This window comes from Hipposideros armiger, unplaced genomic scaffold (assembly GCF_001890085.2).
Source record: "Hipposideros armiger isolate ML-2016 unplaced genomic scaffold, ASM189008v1 scaffold_681, whole genome shotgun sequence".
Classification (NCBI taxonomy): Eukaryota; Metazoa; Chordata; class Mammalia; order Chiroptera; family Hipposideridae; genus Hipposideros; species Hipposideros armiger.
The window spans coordinates 422,463-428,462 of record NW_017732031.1 but is presented as its reverse complement, the minus strand read 5'-3'; the positions used below and the strand labels follow the sequence as shown (position 1 = coordinate 428,462).

Below are 6,000 nucleotides of genomic sequence, written 5' to 3'. Positions count from 1 at the left end.
TGTAATCAAGATAGTTGTGCTATGGAGAACAGTTATGAAAAGGAAAAGTTTAAAATGAGTAATATTCACATTTTGAAAATAGCTGTGGTCTTGAAATAACATTTGTTTGCTTGGGTTTAAATGTGGAGGCTACTACTGCCAACAGGCACAGGAGGAAGTGGCTGGCATTCTTCCCTGGTTCTTAAAGGACCCTGGAGTTGGGGCCTCGTCCTCCATGTATTAGCCAGAAGTGTCCGAGAATTGTCGTGAAGTTCTGTGATGATGTCACTAAGCCATTTTATAATATGTTAAATTCTTCAAAAACCAAGCAAATGCCTGTTATTCCTTTTGAAACATTAAATATTCTTCATACTATCAGAAGTAAAGGTAGAATCAAAATCATTTGCACAACTGGAAGTCAGTCTGGGAATATTTTCTTGGGGATTTTTTTAATGATTAAAAAATAAAATTTGAACCCATGGATCAGTAATTTAAGGACCTGAAAATTAGTGAAGGATTAATGGTTGTAAATAATAACATGAGAATATTATAAATAATAACATGAGAATATTATATATAGATGTGGTTTTTAAAGTAGCTTTTAATATGATTGTGGTTTGTTCAATTCATGCTAAATGGTATGTGCCTTTCAGAGTATGTAGAGATATTTGAAAGTGCCACCTAAAACATAAGCTAAATTAAAATTCTTTGAAACCACACATATTTTATTAGAGGATTTGTATACAGAATGTGGATACCATGGGACAGATTTGCAGAATGGCCGGCACAAAATGAAGGGTAAAAGGAGCTTGGGGACACGCTTATGTGCCAAAAGGAACGGGTCTCTCGACTTCCTACCATGTGAAGAGAAACCAAATATGAACGAATGCTTATCTGATCACTAGGGGGTTGATAATGAAGCAGAGATTCATCTTTCTTGTTGGATTGTTTTTCCAAGTAAAGAATGATCTTTTTGCAATGTCTTTCAAACTTCCCCAAACACAAGAAACAGACTTAGAGAAATAAGTTTAGTTTGCTCAATCTTCTCTAATTTTGCCCCACGATTCCCCAATACACACACACACACACACACACACACACACACACACACCACAGCCTTTCTCTCAAACAAATGTTATACTCAAATAATCCTGTTCTTCCAGTTTTCAAAAGTCATAACTCTAGGCACCTGATTATAGGTAAAATGACTGAGAAATGCATCATCAAGCCTCCTTCAAGAAAAACGAGTATTCAAAATGTTACAGAAAAACAGCATCCTGACAAGCAAATGCTAACAATAGAGTGAGCTTGCTAAAAACAGATTTTAAATATTATTTATTCTTCAGATTTTCCTATTTCAAAATCTGGCCATGTGAAAGAAAATGGAGATATAATCATCACGTGGGTTTGGTGCGAGTTGTCTGGCAGAAAGGGCCAAATGGCTCAGTCCTATTGCTGTCTCTGTGTGGAGAGAAAGGGAGGCTGCACCTGTTCCCATTAAGCCAGATACAGTCATGATTAGCATCACTATGCATTAGTGAAAATATTATCTCATAGCTTCCAACCGCAGCTGAAGACCACCAGCCTCTGAAGGCCAGGCCCCAGATGGAGCCCATAGCCCTCTCATGGATATCCATCAGGAAATACCACGGGGCCACCACCCATCATGGAGCTGGTCGTTCACACCCTTCCCAGCAACCCTGAATTTCCGCTTTTGGTCCAAACGAGCAGATGGACAATTTTTACCAGCTCTTTAGAGTTGGATTGTTGTTAGTCAAGTCATCGTGGAAGAAAACTTAGAAAGTGTCTAATCCAAAGCTTGCCAAGTCTAGTACCCTCTCCACACTACCCTTGACGGATCATCTCTCAGTCTCTACTGGTAGGCACAGGGAATCCACGTTTCATGGTGGCCTGTTTCAGGTTAGGAGGGCTCTAAACGATAGAGCTAAACACTGCTTCTGGATCTATCTGCGCTGAAAAATCTGGGTTTCTCGTTTCTCAAAATGCTTTATCTCTCTCTCTCTGCCTGAGATATACACGTGAAAATTATTTTTAAAATAATGTCATTTTCCAGATTGTCAAAGATGCCAATATCTTCATGATAATAAGCTGCCAGACCACAGACACCTTAGCACACCTTGGGTGGCTTGGGATGAAATAGACAAGTACTGGACTTGGAGTCAGAACTCCTGACCCTCAGTAACTTGCTGGGTGAACTTGGGCAAATGAGAGGACCTTCCTTACCCTCCATATCCTCCTTTGTAAAACAAGGACTTTGAATACCCAAGACTGTTCCAACACTAACATTCTAGAAAATGTGACTTTTCATATTCACCCCATATACACATTTGAACACCACTGCCCCTCCAGCACCTAGAAAAGATGCTTAGGAAATATTTGTTGATTAACTGACCTTTATTAAGAAACCCATACAGGCTGAAAATTGTAAGGATATAGTAGGGAAACTATGGGGAGAGGAAAAAGAACAAGACCCCTTCCCCTGATCGGGAATTTTAATTTAGTTGGGTCTGAGCAACATGCACACAAGAAAAATGACTTTACATATTTACCAATGTAGAAATGTACAGATAACATAAAGAAGAGTTATGAGAGCACAGAGTAACAGGGAATGGATTTCTGCTGAGGAGTCATGAAGGAAACAGCTTGGAGACTAAGATTTCAAAAGGAGCCAGGTGCTGGGAATGAGCATGAACAAAAGTGGAAATATGGGGGAAAGTAGGGTACGTAACAGGAACTGGGTGTTCACTTTGGGCCACCCAGAGTGGATGATAAAAGAGGCAAGCCCTAAGGCTGGTGAGATGTTTGGGATGTTCTAAGATCCCATGAAGTCTGAAACTTTATTCTCTAGGTTATGCATTCTAAACAGGGGCTTCACAGCTACCAAAGCTGATGAAATTTGGAGATATATATATATATATATATATATATATATATATATATATATATATATATATATATATATATATATCACAGGTCTACATACAGTACATAAAAACATAAACAGATATACAGTATATTGGTGGTATTAATTTTTCATGGAAAAGGCATTGGGTGAGGTCTGGTGGTGATAAAGAATAAAATGTTGATAAACACTGCTCTAATCTCTAAGATGTCAAAAACTGCCCATGCCTCAAAGTAGGGCTCAGACCTGAGACTGAGCACTGAGAGAGACTCTAGAGTCCATAGTACCAAGACTGGACAAGATGTATTACATATATTCATGCAACAAATGGCTCCTAAAGTAAAAGGCATTCTGTATCTTAAATCTAACCCCGTCCATAAATCTAAAGATGTCCTTGAGAGAATACCCTTACCACATCCCCTCTGCATGGAGACACCATCTTGATTATAATTAGTTCTAGAAGCAAGGAATGACTCTACCTGGAGTCATTTCCATCAGTAGAAATGATGAGGTGCACACACACTTGAAATTTTCCTCCATGTGAGAGAAAGTGGAGGAGAATTTTTTAGTCCGATGCTCCAGGGAGGGGCCCTTTGACGTGACTGGGCGCCAATCTTTTCTCAGCAGCAACCCCAAAATGAATGAGTCTAATTCTTAACATATATCAGTTGTTAGGATTGCAATTCACACTTCTTATACTAGTCAGAGATATCCAATTATGAATCTCACAAAGAAGCATGGCAGACTTGTTTTTAGGTAGTTGCTAAAAAGCCCTCTAAAATAATAATTTGTTACATCCATCAGCAGGTCCAGGAAGCTGATATGACCTGAGTGCTACTAGAAAGTTTCCCCTTTCACATGTATATCAGTGAAATATAATGCTTGGAATTGCCTCTTAGATTATTAATATAAGGGATTAATATCCAAATGAAATATTAGTAACATTATTAATACACTATATTATTTTGCTAAATACAGAAATACCAAACATCTTTCAGCCTTTTAAAACTAGAGCATTATAATATGTCACATGAAAGAAATGTTTCTATATGAGTCCAGTGCAGTAGTCCAGCCAAAATGTCATATTTTACAAATACAATATGTTTTGATTAATATAAGCATTTTTTAATTTTTGTGTGCAAAATGAAGCTCATTTCTAATTTGTGTACCCACCATCCGCTAATATGTTTAAATTAAGTTGCTTTTGCATACATTTGTATGTTATTCATTCCTAGCTACTTTTAATTTGCTCAGAATTGACATTTTAACTTTCCAGGCTGCCATCTCTAAAGATCTCTTAATTCCTTGATCATTATTCAGTGTGTGTGTCTTTTAATGATCACATTTGCTTATATAGGCTTACACATGTCTCAGTGGAAATCGGTTTTGTTACATGGCAGTGTTTAAGACAGAGAACAACCAGGGACTGAAATCAAAAGCAAACCCTGCAGTTAAACAGAGAAAGATAGAGGGAAAAGTTCCATTTTCCCTACTACTTAATAGTCATATTTAGCTTCTTCTTTTGACCATTCCCACTTTAGTCCCAAGTAGAGAAGTATAATTGGCTTTCCCACAATGTGAAGTGTAAACCTTTGAGACACCCGTGTCCCTTAAGGAAGAGAGTGCCAGGTTGCCAATTTTGCGTTCTAGGTTTTTCCATCTATAAGCCTGGGCTATTTTGTCATTGTGAAAGGGTAGCTCATTTCAGAGGGAGACAGATGTCCAGACTATCTACAGGGTCCAGAATTTCTTATCGAAGTCTTGCCCCCCTGAGCAAACCCAGAGGCAGCTCCAGGCCTTGCAAGAGTTCTGTTAGTCAAACACAGCTTGCCCGGGGCAGAGCTGCTTTGGCAAAACTTGCTCTTCTCCTGCGAGCTCCAAAAAGAAAGCCTCAACTCCTTTGCCAAAGTGCTGTCAACTGCACTTAAACAGGAGGGCTCCTCTCAGATGCAGTTACACTGGGCTCTACCGTGCCAGTGACTTTGGCTGGATGGAACACCCTGAAAATGCCACTACAGAGACACGTGGTGCCAGCTTGTGGAGCAGTGTTTGACACAGTCTCTCAGAAGACATGTAGTTGATTTGAGTTGGGGTTATTGTTTTGTTTTATTTTCTCCCATTAATCATGAAGTCATCCATCTCTCTTTCCTCACATCAGTTGATCGATCTTTGTTCAAAAACAAGAAGCTTCTATGACATCACATTTTGAAACAATTTATTAATTTTTAACTTAAATTTTAACTTTTTATAGAAAAATGTACTGCTTTAATTTTCACAAACTGAATACACCCATATAACAATCACACAGATCAAGAAACAGCACATCCCCAGCACCCCAGAAGCCCTGTCGCCCTCCTGACTCTCTCTCACTTTCAAGGGTAATTGTTATAACATGAGGCCACATTTTAAAGCTACTTGTAGTCCAAGAATTTACTGTAAGAGGTGAATTTGAGATTATTTTTCTGTGTGTGTGTGTGTGTGCGCGCGCGCGCACACACACACGCAAACATTTCTCTATTTTATTTTTTAATTGGACCTGGTTTGGGAGGGGGTTTCCATTTTCATTAAGTGTTTTATAAAATTGTTCAAAGCTAGTCATTTTCTTGATACAATTCCTTCATTTTCACCATCAACTCTGACACCCATTGCACATACACCTGTCTTCAGAGGTAGCAGTTGGAAATTTCTTCTCTGTACACCACCATTATGTATGCATTCAACTGGGTAAATTTCCTGTCACATCATGTATCTCATATCTGACTTAAGAAATGCGACTCCATCAAAAATGATTTATAAATAATAGTAAGAAAATTAAAGCGTTCCACCGTTACTGTCACCCCCAACTACTTCACAGCAGCCCTAGCCCCAGCACCGCTAGGAATTCCACGAACTGCAAGTTAACACTCTCACGGCAATGGATCCAGACCCTGAAGGCCCTTCGCAAAGGCATTTATATAATGTGATCCTTGCACGTAGGTGTCCATGCTTTTAAGTCACTCTATGGTTAATTTTTTTTCCATGAACTTTTGTCATTTCTCTCCGGATACTGAGCCACACCACAGCTCTCCATCCGTAAGCTGCTTTCTGAAGTGTGTCGC

At 38.9% G+C, this 6,000-nt stretch overlaps 1 protein-coding gene across 1 annotated transcript in view; it reads left to right on the top strand.

Moving 5' to 3' along the window:
* The window catches only part of CADPS (calcium dependent secretion activator), a gene marked incomplete at its 5' end in the record, with an annotated part of 515,169 nt that overhangs the window by 407,145 nt on the left and 102,024 nt on the right, over window positions 1–6,000 (top strand). The gene's annotated exons all lie outside the window — the stretch shown is intronic.